General features: G+C 50.6%; 2 long non-coding RNA genes across 2 annotated transcripts; both read right to left on the bottom strand.

Moving 5' to 3' along the window:
- Positions 1-6747: 6747 nt before the first annotated feature.
- On the bottom strand, positions 6748-10423 carry Gm31221. The gene is made up of 3 exons (XR_377385.2): positions 10206-10423; positions 8749-8942; positions 6748-6907 (listed from the first exon to the last, which is right to left on the bottom strand). It is a non-coding gene; the product is annotated as a predicted gene, 31221 (long non-coding RNA).
- Positions 10424-10531: 108 nt separating this feature from the next.
- Positions 10532-11955, bottom strand: BB283400 (expressed sequence BB283400). Its single transcript, NR_038124.1, has one exon. It is a non-coding gene; the product is annotated as an expressed sequence BB283400 (long non-coding RNA).
- Positions 11956-12704: the final 749 nt, after the last annotated feature.

The raw sequence follows: 12704 nt of genomic DNA, 5'->3' as shown, positions 1-12704 counted from the left end.
CGAAGGTCCTGAGTTCAAATCCCACCAATGAGATCTGATGCTGTCTTCTGGGGTGCCTGAAGACAGCTACAGTGTACTTACATATAATAAATAAATAAATCTTTAAAAAAAAAAAAAAAAACCTCAAGGGGCTGGAGAGATGGCTCAGTGGTTAAGAGTACCAAATGCTCTTCCGAAGGTCCTGAGTTCAAATCCCAGCAACCATATGGTGGCTTACAACCATCTGTAACAAGATCTGATGCCCTCTTCTGGAGTGTCTGAAGACAGCTACAGTGTACTTACATATAATAAATAAATAAATCTTTAAAAAAAAAAAAAAAAAACCTCAATAGCCAGCTGGGTGTGGTGGCTCATGCCATTAACCCTGCACTCAGGAGAAAGAGGCAGATGGAGCTCTATGAGTTCGCGGCCGGCCTGGTCTACAAAGTGAGTTCCAGGACAGCCAGTGTAGTTATACAGAGAAACCCTGTCTTTAAAAAAATAAAAAGGGGCTGGAGAGATGGCTCAGCGGTTAAGAACACTGACTGCTCTTCTGAAGGTCATGAGTTCAATTCCCAGCAACCATATGGTGGCTCACAACCATCCGTAACAAGATCTGGCTCCTTTTCTGGAGTGTCTGAGGACAGCTACAGTGTACTTACATATAATAAATAAATAAAAAAAATAAATAAATCTTTAAAAAAAAATTAAAAAAATAAAAAATAATTTAAAAAATAAATAAGTAAAATAATCAAAAGCCAAGAAGAGAAGCTGTAGTCATAGCACCCAGAAGGCTGAGGCAGAAGGATACTGAGTTGAGTATCCTATCTTTAAAAGTGGAAAATAAGTAAATATGAATCTAATTCATAAAATACAAGATTGTCAGCCAAATTTAATTCGGATGAACCATGAATGTCTTTTGATTTGCCCTGAGTAACATGGGATGCACTTATCCTGAAGAATTCCTTGTCCAAGTGGAATAATAGTTTGGAGTAGCTAGTGTTGCATCTGGCCCACAGGCCCACGCTATCCTTAGCCCTGTATGTGACCACAGGGCACAGGCTGTTCCCTTTGGCCACTGTTGTCTCTGCAGTCAGGAAGTGGCTGCGATGGTGCTGGTCCAGACTCCCAGCTCATCGCAGACACAGGGCAGCCAGTCTGCTTCCAGTGCAAGGAAATGATGCTGACAACAGACTCCCTTCCTCAGGGCTGGCTCCGGTTCAGACACCAGACCACCCTCCTCCCTGTCCCAACTGGCGACTTTAGGAGCATAGCTTCTCCAACGGTGTCCAGGGGCCCAAGCATGGAGGTGCAGCCAAGGGAATTACCCAGGCAAGCAACTCTTGGAACGGTATAGACTGCAGAGGCAGGAAAGAACTCTGAATCTGGTTTTTATTTTCATATGCCAAGAATGGAGCCCAGCACAAGTTACACAAGTACTCTGCTCCACAGCCCGCAATGCTTGTATCTTAATCAACGAGTGTGTTCTGAGGTCCAGAGATGCAGCTGTGGCCCCAGGACTCAGGTCATGTGCCACAACTCCGCATGTCCCCTCATTACTCTGGTCTCTGGCTGGGGTATGTGTGTGGTGTTCCTTATGACTATCTAGTGGGTTTGACTTAAGCAATGTTTCATGTCTTACTTTGTCACATTGAGTTACAAGCAATGAAACGAATAGCATAGTCCCATTGTCCCCAACTTCACAGATGCATAAACAAAGGGCCACATGAGAATATCGCTCAAAGCAAACTTGGTGTGGTAAGCCAAGCCGGTCATTGTCATCTAAGCACTGGGGAGATGAAGGGAGGAAGATCAGAAGTTCAAAGTCACTCTCCACTACCTACGGAGGGAGCTCAAGGCCAGCCTAGGACAGAGGATGCTTGGAGGAAGAAAAAGAGGTGCTGGTGGGTGGAGAGATCCCCAAAATACTGAGATGGCATAGAACCCTCCAGAGACCCCGGAGCACCTTAGCCATCCCAAGCTGGCTGAAGTAAAAAAAAAAAAAAAAAAAAAAAAAAAGCCCAGGGCTGGAAGGGATGGGAAGAACGCCCATGTAAACAGAAGGACCTGAGTTCAGAATTTTAGAACTTATGTAAAAGCAAGACTTGGACCCTCACACCTGCAACCCCAGCACATGTCAGAGGAGGCAGGAGGATCACCAGGACTTGCTGGCTGCCAGCCTAACTCTGGGTTTAGTGAGAGACCTTGTCTTTAAGAGAATAAGGTGGGTCTCGAAAAACAAAACAAAAAAAGAGAGAGAGAGAGAGAGAATAAGGTGGGAAAGGATGAAATAATATATGCAATATCCTCCTGGAAATATGAGAACACACACACACAAACACACACACTTAAGGTGGCTCTTTCCTCAATCAGTCTGGGGTGTGTCCCAGATGAGACCTGGGTTCTGGAAACTCAAGTTCATGGGCATGCTCAGATGACTTAGACATCTTATAAGTTTGCCTACAAGAAAGAACTCCCTTGTCTTGGGAGAGCCCAGAAACACATCAATGACAAGAGCAATGCCCGTGGTAGCCCATCCTGAGCTGGGCTCTGAGCAAGATTAGTCGTGCCCGTGTGCCTCTTCACTCCATGCCTCTGCACCCCGTGTGGAGGTGCAGGCTGGCCTGGGAGCCCAGCTCTCTCCTGTCTGCTGGCCTAAATGGATTACTTCCAATCTTCCCCTCGCCTCAGTTTTCCTGTCTGTGCAGTGGATGGAGCCATCCTCTCATCTCAGGCTCATGGGGGCCCAATTGCTGCCCTGTTTGATTACAAAGTGGATTAAAAGTCTCGATCACTTGATACAAGTAACCCTATCCTGTGCACAGATAGTTTCCATGAGAAGCAGCCTCTGCTGGCCTCTCCCCAGCCTCCCGACAGTCACCCCCACCCCCCTACCCCCAACAGAATGAGCTGTGAAGGGAAGAACAGAAGGTAACAGGCTCTGTCCTGAAGTGCCGGCTGTACTCCTAGGAAGACCCATGAGCAATGGTTCCTAGGTTGTCTCTGTGGAAGGGGCTGTAATTGGCAGACTATAAGGCTGCAGTGACTCGGACAGAGGTCAAGTAGAGCCCATGAGCACCCACACCCCACTCATGCTGGGCCTCTCTGGGGAGAGTCTGTGTTTCTCTGACTGCAAGAGGATCCCATGCAACATCAGCTTAGATGCTGTCTGTGGCTAACATCCAGTCCTCTTACACCCCATGGGCATTCAGGTGGAGGGAAAATGTGAGCTGACCCCTAGAGAGTGACTGGGAAAGCTAGTGTTACGATGTCCCTCGTAAGGGCTCTCAGCTCAGCAAATTAGTCACCACCTCCACATTAAGTGTGGTTCCGAGTGGCTTTGTATTTCTCCTGGAGTAGGGGTAGAGGTGGGGTGGGCTCTTGTGAATGGCTTTCTTCCACCACCACCTCTCCCCTCTCCCCAGGGACAGAATTTCTCTGTGTAGCCCTGGCTGTGCTGTCCTGGAGCTCACTCTGTAGACCAGGCTGGCCTCGAACTCAGAAATCTGTCTGCCTCTGCCTCCCGAGTGCTGGGATTAAAGGCGTGCGCCACCACGCCGGGCTATGAAATATGTCTTAATGGCTTTTGGGAGGTTGGGCATTAGTGGAGTAACACATCCTCTTTGCCTGTCTCTCCTCTTCTCAGGGGTGGCAGGGACCCGTAATGCTGGCATCCAGGTCCCTGTGACCTCAGCCAGTTCAGTTACAAACTCCTGTATCCCAGTGGGCTTTGTGATGTCCAAAGGGATGGACCGTCTCTGGCTGTTAGCCTTTGCGGTAGAGAACCTCTGACTGAGGCTGATGCTGGATTTGAAGATACGCTCCAGAAAAGGGTTTGGGATCCACTGTTTTGTGTCCAGCAGGTACCATCAGTACAGTCAGATGGGTAGGCCAAGCAGAGACTATGGGGAGTTCAGGAGTCTTGGGCTGCCTACCTGTCATAAGCCATCCAGGGAGCCCATACTTTCAGCCACGTGTGGTAGACAAAGGGTTGCTATGGAATTCAACTGGGTTGAATGGAATTCCTACTCCTTCCCAGATGAGCAGCCAAGTTATAGACCTTTTAAGTCTCAGAAGGATGGTTCTAACAACACACACACCTAGATGTGATAAAAAGCAGGGAAACCCGAAGAGTGAGAAATTTCTCTCATCCTGGGGTTTTTTGTTTGTTTTTCTGAGACAGGGTTTCTCTGTGCAGTCCTGGCTGTCCTAAAACTCGGTTTGTAGACCAGGCTGGTGTTAAACTCAGAGATCCGCCTTCTGCCTCTGCCTCCTGACTGATGAGATTTTTAGGTGTGTGCCACTACTGCTAGGTGTTTGGTTTTTGGGACAGGGTTTCTCTTCATAGTCCTGCTGTCTACAAACTCCCTAAAACAGACCAGGCTGGCTTTGAACTCACCCAGATCTTCCTGTCTCTGCCTCTGCCTCTCTGCCTCTCTGCCTCTCTGCCTCTCTGCCTCTCTGCCTCTCTGCCTCTCTGCCTCTCTGCCTCTCTGCCTCTCTGCCTCTCTGCCTCTGCCTCTGCCTCTGCCTCTTCCTCTGCTCTAGAGTAATGTGATTAAAGGCATGCACCATCACCTCTCAGAGTCTGAATTTTTATCAGAGGAGTAGAAGGTGCTGTGAGCAGGAACAGGATCTTTGAGTGGGATGGCTTGGGTTTCCAGCTTCAAGGCTGAAGGCTACCTGAAAGGTCACAGCCATGCTCAATGTCATCATATGAGTAGAACAGTTCTGAGGTCGGTGAGAACTTGTTGGGGCTGGCTCAGAGCCAGGGTCAAATGTTCCTCCTTACTGTTGGAATCTGGAATGCGTCCCCCCCACAGGTTCCTGTGTTTGTCCTGGTCCCCAGCTGGTAAGTTGTGAAGACACCAGCTGGCAGCATGAGCCACTGGGTATAGGTCTGGAAGGTCACCTGCCTCTGGCTCCAATTTGAGCTCTTTGCTCCCTGTTCACTAAATTTCGAGACGCCCCAGCCACTGCTCTGCAACGCTATCCCTGCCATTGTGGACTGCGTCCCTGTAAACCGTGAGTCAAAATAAACCTTACCTTCCTTAAGTGCTTTCTGTGTTTTGTCACAACGAGAAACAGAATTAATACCCTTGCTGGTGAGACTGGTGGAGTCCCTCAGCCCAGACAGAGGAGCTGGGGCTCAAATGAGTCTCCTCCTCAGGGACACGTGGCAAAATCAGAGATACAAGGACCTCTGGTTCAAGCCTCTGATCTGCCACTCACAAGCCCTGGGACTTGGACAAATCACTCAGCTTCCCTGAGCCTTCCTTCCTTCTGTGAAGCCCGAGACCTTGAGAAGCAGATGCAATGGTCCATGGGGACCATGTTCTTTATGAACAGAAAAGAAACGTTTTTCAAAGTGGAATGGAGGAAGCCGAGGGCTGAGCTCCTTCTCCCTGCTGCCTTCCGAGGGAGCCTGAAGAGTGAACAATGGCTCAGGTCTGATTGTGCATCCAGGATCCGGCCACCGAGTGTCAGATCTTCCTGTCTGCAGAGGGCTGAGGAATAGGAAAAATACTCAAGCCGAGCACAGCTCACACCTATAATCACAGCACTTGGAAGATGAGGCAGGAGGATTGCTACAAGCTTGAGATCAGCCTGAGCTACGTAGTGGGTACCTGGACAGTTCTCTCCTTCCATCTTGCCATAGGTGCCTGATCTCGGGTGGCCAGGTTACTAAGCCTTACCAGGTGCAGTGTTTTGGTAGCCCCTGAACATACAGCCAGCCCTTCAGCTCTACATCCTGGGTTTGTTTTGTTTTGTTTTCCGAAGATGATCTCACTATGCTGCCTGGACTGGCCAAGGACTTGCTGTATAGACCAGGGTTACCTTGAGATTCGCCTGCCTCTGTTTCCCGAATGAGAACCGAATGGCCTGGAACAATCAAGGAAAACTTACTAGCCAAGGGGACACCTCTGGAGAGAGGCCAGCTGAAATCTACTTTGAAGTGGGACAAATGACTCTTAAAAGTCACACCTAAGGCCGGGCGTGGTGGCGCACGCCTTTAATCCCAGCACTCGGGAGGCAGAGGCAGGCGGATTTCTGAGTTCGAGGCCAGCATGGTCTACAGAGTGAGTTCCAGGACAGCCAGGGCTATACAGAGAAACCCTGTCTTGAAAAAACAAAAACAAAACAAAACAAAAAAAGTCACACCTACCCCAAGGTAGGAGGAGCAGCCAGAGGAGACCCACAGAAGGCTGCTCCTCCAGCAAGCCTCTCCACCTTCCCAACCCTGCAGTAACTGGGGGGCTGGATGCCGCCTAGCAAAAATGTTTCCATGAAGGCTGGTGGAATTTGTAAAGCTGGGGTTACTCGGGTTTTCAGAGCCGGCTGCCGTCTTTTGACGTGTGCTTGGAGGGTTAGCATATGGCCAGTAATGGCCAGCTGTTCTCTGTTGGTTCCAGATGGAACCTCTGAAAAACGAGCCTCTTGGATAGGAAGGAAGATTTAGGTGGTGCATAGTGATGAACTTTCTGAGAAGGTTTTTGAAAACAGTGGAGATGTGTGAATGCACTTCTCAGAAGGTACATGTGAGCATGTTTCCAAGGATCACAGCACGGGTATGATTCTTTTCTCGGTAGCATGTTAGAAAAGATAAGCCTTGCTCTGAAATGAGCTTGGTTCTCTCTGGGCTGGGGACAGAGAGCTGGACCCAGGCCCTTTCTCTAGGTATTCTGAGGGCAATTAGCTAGCTGGCCCATCCATCAGTAAGACCCCTAAACCAGAGGTCTGTGGAGCCAGATGGATACTTACTGCCAATCTCCTCCCAGACGGCGCTCTGCACTCTCCTCACCATTAGAGCAGAAAAGACCATCCATCAGCATGGTGGGGGGCTGGTGATGTCACGGCCACAGGCCTCCACTGCAGAGGAAGCTGGCAGACCCCTCCGTGATGTTAAATCATTCATGGGGCAGAGAGGCTGGGTGGTAGGAGATTGCTGCTGAAGAAACACTTTAGGGACTTGTGGAAATCAATTTCTTAAAGAGACCCCATCAGCTGCCTAGAGGCCTGGGGCTGAGGCTCCGATGTGTGGCAGACACAATGAAGTGAGGTGGGCAGTTCCCCAGCTCCAACACGGAGCGGAGAATGGAAGTGAGCCCAGGACGTGGGCCCAAGGAAGAGTAGCTTCTAACACTCTAAGGGAAGCAAGGGGGAGAGATTCCAGCCCAGCCTCCCTCTGTCACTTGTGTGGAATTCTGTGGTCAAACCCACAAAGGCTCCACAGGTAAGATTAAGGTCCAAGGTGGGTTGTCCCCACTGACTGGCTCTATTGCAGGGCCCAACCATCCTCAGTCATGCAACTGCTGGAAGTTTCCAGAGCCATTTGGTCTGTCTGAAGTGGTGGGTTTCTTCAACATGTGTCCTCATGTCTGTAGGACAATGTGAGCTTAAAGACCCACACAGTTTCTGGTGTGTAGTAGAATTCAAGGACTGGACGATTCAACGCCTGGGAGGCTGTAGTAATTCAATGCCTCCTCTGAGCCTCAGTTTCCCCATTTGAAAAATAGGCAGAAGGCCTCCCTCTTCTCAGAGGGGATAAACAGAATGTACTGGTGAGCAAGTGCATCCAAGAATCCCCTCCAGGTCAGGCCCTGCGTCATCAGCACCTTCAGACAGCTAGCACAGCACAGCCCCTGTAGCCCAGCTGTCTGCTCCAAGACTACAGCACATCTCTTCAATGTGTCTTGGAAAAGGAAGCTGGGGGGCTGAAGGAAAACCAACACTGGAAAAACAGGTCTGATTCCAGGGCTTTCTTCTAGTCCCCAGTTTGCAGATGTGGAACCTGTCCACAGCCCATGCCTAGGACAATGGAGACTACAAAGAAAAAAAGCACGTGTGGGGGGGGGTTAGGGGGGTCCCCTTTAGCAGTCCCTTGAAATGACAAGTCCCAGGCTGAGGTCCTGCCAGCTAAAGCAGTCACACAGAGCAGAGGCCACCATGGAGAGACAGATCAGGGGTGCGAGCTCTGTCCTACTACTCTCCTGTGACTCCTCTCACTGCTGGGGAATCCCTGGACTGCTCCGGGTAAACTCCCCTGTGTCATCCCTACCCCATCATTCAAATACAGACTCAAGGATAACCTTGATAAGCCAGCCAGGACAGATGGGTGTGGCCCTTCCCTCCAGATGGAGTTTTATCCTTAAGGGTTTGGCAGAAAGGGCTGAGGAAGTTATCCCCCACACCCCACCCCCACACCAACCCACCCAGGAGCCTGAAACCAGGCTCCAGTCCACACTGAGCTCCTAGCAGTCTGAGGTCCTTGCTGCAGAGCAAAGGCTGCTGCCTCCTCAGGGCAGAGCTGACAGCTGCGGAGGAAGGCACCCCCCTGTCTCAGTGGATCTATGAAGGGAGGGCTGGCCAAGGTTTCCACCGCAGCTACTCGCACCCACAGAGAGGTTCCCTTGCTTAGTGGAAGGTGGTCAGCAGAGCCAAGTGATCGCGCTGCTTCAGAAATTCTTGACGCCCTTGCTGAGCAGTTTGCTCTGACACACAGACTGACTCCTCTCTCCCTAGATGATTTCCTATACCCTTCTTCCTGGGAGGCCCTGCTAGTCCCCGGGGCTAAAGAGGATATTGACCCACACCCAGGGCACTACGATAATCTTTCTATGCAGTCCATCCTCTGGACTTCCCTAGAGGACCATTGGAGTCCTTTAATCTCCCATTGCCGAGTTCTCTATGGACCTTGTTCCCCTGCCCAGAGGGGTTCCAAGACCCCCTGGACACCGGTTTCCACTCTGCTCGCAATTACGGGCCTACCTGGGCTTCGGGTCATTCTGCAAAAAAACCAAAGAGAGCAATAGCATGGAGATTGGACGACACAACTCCCGGGCAGCTGCAGCGGGAATGAGGAGGACTCTGCACCTTCGCGCTCACGGAGCCTTGGGAGCCTGAGGGGCTGCGGACAACCGGGAGAGTCTCGCAGCCAGAAACAGCACCGCGACCTCGCCAGGCTGAAAGCAACAGAGTTTGTTTGGCCTTAGGAGACGTGCAAGGCTCCAGGTTGCGCACAGAAAAGTGAGCTGAGCCCTGTGATCCGGGAAATGAGGGACCCATTCACATCAACGAGAGCATTGGCGGTCTAGTCATCCTCATCTCCTAGAATGTATGTGACCCAAAAACAAAACAAATGGAGTCAACAACAGTCCGCTGAAAACGCACCTTGCCTTAAAAAAAAAAAAAAAAAAAAAAGAGTACTTTAGAAAAACATCGTCTAGTTCGATGTTCACAACAGGCGTCTGATTTGGGCAAGCTCCCATTTCACAGCCGGAGAAACTCAGAAAATGGAGGAACAGCCCTCCCCACCCCACCCCCACCACCCCGCGTTTGGAGTGGGGGAGGGTGCAGGGCCTCAAAAGAGTTCCTGGCACACCTGCCTGGAATTTGCGGTGATCCTCCTGCCTCTGCTTCCCAAGAGCCGTGATTATAGGTATGAGCCAGCACGCCATGCCAAATATATGTCAAATAAATACTGCAGATTATTTATTGTTTTTAATTAGGGACATTTAAGGGCTAACTCTTCCAAAGGTCCTAATCTGAAAAAAAAAAAAAGCATTTGCATGGTTTGGAGGCAAATTATTCAGCACAATTAAATTGTGCTTTGGATCCCTCACTTAGCAGGCAGAGGCAGGTGGATCTCTGTGAGTTCGAGGCCAGCCTAGTGTACAGAGCGAGTTCCAGGACAGCCAAGGAAACACAGAGAAACCCTGTCTCGGAAAAAACAAAACCAACCAACCAACCAAACAAACAAACAAACAAACAGAAGACAGAAACAAAGCAAAAATTCTGCTTTGGAGTTAGGGAGTGAAACCTGGAACAGAGCCAAAGCCTTATCTAGGTCATCGACCTTTGGATAATCTGTTGAAGGGCTCAGGGGGGGCCAATACCCCAAGAACTGCAAACATTAACTGAGTCAGGGGTTCTGAGCCTTGGACCGGGGAACTCTGAACTTGATACATGGCGGGTATGCTTCCCTCCTCTAGGTGCAGAGGATGCTAAAGGGTCGCAGGGAGGGAGTGGGGGCAGGGAGATGTCAGTCATATAGGTCTTTTCCGTGTGTTTGTGTGTGTGTGTGTGTGTGTGTGTGTGTGCACGCGCGCGCGCGCCCCAACCCCAGCTGAGCAACGTAACAGATGTCCCCTGCAGGGCCAAGCCCCATCAGTTGCACATCCTCCCCATTTCGGAAACAGGTACGGAGGTTTTCCAGTCTATTTTACCGACAAGGCAGCCGGTTAAAGGCGGTCTTCTCTCCTCGCCGGCCTTGGCCTGTGGTGACTCCGGTTAGAAATTCTTTGGGAATGATGCTCAAGAGATGTTCAATAAAGCGGAGATGTAGCTCAGGCAGGCAGTCTCCAGATAGAGGGAAGAGTGAGACCAGAGCTACAAAGCCACGGGGTTCCCTAGCTTCTCTCCCATCCCCCACCCCTTGTTTGGGGCGACGGTTCCGGAACGGTAACTGTTCAGAGAGCTATGGCAGCCTCAGTCCGGTGGTCTGCAACTGGACTCTCGGGTGCCACTCCTCCAAGACCGCAAAACAGTTTTGTTTTTTTTAAACAACCAACTTTTGAGTTTAATTTGTAATTAAAAGGTCATAGATAGACAATTCGCTTGGTACAGTCTAGAAAAACACAAGAAAAAAATCACAAAAACATCAAGAAAAAAAACGTTAAAATTCTTCCATTTTCTTTAGAACATGAAAAGGTGACGTTAAAACACACCTCATCCGTTCATAATTTTTTTTTTCACAAACACGAACCGATGTGTCCTTTGTATGTTTCATTGAATGCCCAGATAATTCCCAAGATATGGCTACATATCTATCCTATTCAGCTGATTTAAATGAATGCTCTAACTAACTAACTAACGCATCGGGCAACAGGAACTCGATATGCATTCCAGGCTGGCCTTAACCTGGGATCCTCTTGCTGCAGCCGCCCTGAGGCAGAGTCTACAGGTGTGCGCCTCCAGCCCGGCTTCGTGTTCTTTTGAGAGCGACGTGAGGCTCTCCTTCCATTTGTGGGCGTGTTTCATTCTTTCAGGCTGGTCACCTCCGCGCCTTCCGCAGCTGGAGGGTTTCTCCTGAGCTCCAGCAGAGACTCCCAGGATTCTGCAGCCTCTCGGAGAGAAACTCCCAGAGGCACAAACACAGCCCTTGGAGGCAGCGAGTTACTCGGGTTTTGAAACAGCCCTTTGAGAGTCCATCCATGAGCATCTAGATACTACAGCAACGCCTCACCCTTAGAGCTGGGGCCCATTCTGGGCCAACACAGTAAGCCCACATCCCCATGAATGGCCCTGTGGAAAAAGGGAAGGGAGATTTCCCAGGAGTCTGAGAAACCATGGCAGAACCAGGGTGCAGGGTCTTGCAAGAGGTAGATTTATTTTTATTTTTATTTGTTTTTTTCGAGACAGGGTTTCTCTGTGTAGCCCTGGCTGTCCTGGGCTACACACTTTGTAGACCAGGCTGGCCTCGAACTCATAAATCTGCCTGCCTCTGCTTCCCAAGTGCTGGGATTAAAGGCGTGTGCCACCACCGCCCGGCAAGAGGTAGAATTTATGTTTTCCATTTTTGCAAATGGAAAAACCAAAGCTCATAGAGGTGAAGAGAATCTGGCAATTGTGTCTTCATATGATAAGCAGATCACAGCCGCTTTGAGCATTCCAGAAAGATATATATCAAAAACAAAACAACAACCCAAAAAACCCAAAAACAAAAACCCCCAAAACAACAACAACAAAAACCACGGCTGGAGGGAGCACAGGACCAAACTGAAAGCACGAGGCCCCCACTGTTCCTAAGAGCCCAAGAAGTGGGTTGGTCTCGGGGCTTGTAGTCCGCACAGCAACCCTATCCCCGAGGCTGATACATATTAGTGGAAAGGGAGATGGAACCTGAGGACTAACTCCTCACTCAACATTTTCGGCACAACTGGGGCTAACACGAGGGAGTGAGAGGTTGGGATTAGGTAGATTGCACAGGGCAGAGGTTGGGGAAGAATAATGGACACGCTGAGAGATGCTAGGAACGCTGAGTCTACGTGCCCTGCCTGGCACAGGGCGTGCTGGCCACTCAGTACCCCACGGGCCTAGGGACCAGGTAAGGCTCTGAGGTTCAAGAGCCTAAGCACAAGATCTTGTAGGCGTGGGGGCGTGGGGGCGTGGGGGTGGGGTGAGGCGTAAGTAAGGCCCCTTCTAAACCGTGATCCAGGGTCGGGAAGCAAACTACATGTCTCTAACAGCTCGGCTCTGGCCCGAGAGGGTCGTTGTCCTCTGGAAGGGAGGGATCTCTGTATCTGTAGGTGGGGAATACCGCAGCTCGTAGGCACAAGTTGGAAGGGTAGGATACTTGCATGCAGCCTTGGGTACACTCGGCGGGCCAGCAAAGTAAGGATCTGGGTTCGTCCGAGCTCTTCACCGACCGGAGCCCCGGGCTGTAAGCGATCTGGGATATCGGGTCCCTGGGGACCGCCCCCTCACCACTCCGGTCCAGCTCCAGTTACTGGTCGAGCCTGCTACCTAAAATATGTATGAGGACCTTGCGGGTGCAATTTCACGGCCCCTCCTAGAGTGAGGCTGGGGGGTCTCAGGGTGAGAAGGGAGCTGCGCGGGCAGCAAGCGACGCTGGCTCTTGGGCGGGGGCTGTCTCGACTTTCAACAGAGCATTTAAGAAAGGTAGAAACCGGATCCATCTCACCCGCGCCCCCGCCCTTCGAGTC

Source organism: Mus musculus, chromosome 6 (assembly GCF_000001635.26).
Source record: "Mus musculus strain C57BL/6J chromosome 6, GRCm38.p6 C57BL/6J".
Lineage (NCBI taxonomy): Eukaryota > Metazoa > Chordata > Mammalia > Rodentia > Muridae > Mus > Mus musculus.
Note: the sequence above shows the minus strand (reverse complement) of the source record. Positions and strands in the feature narration are given on the sequence as shown.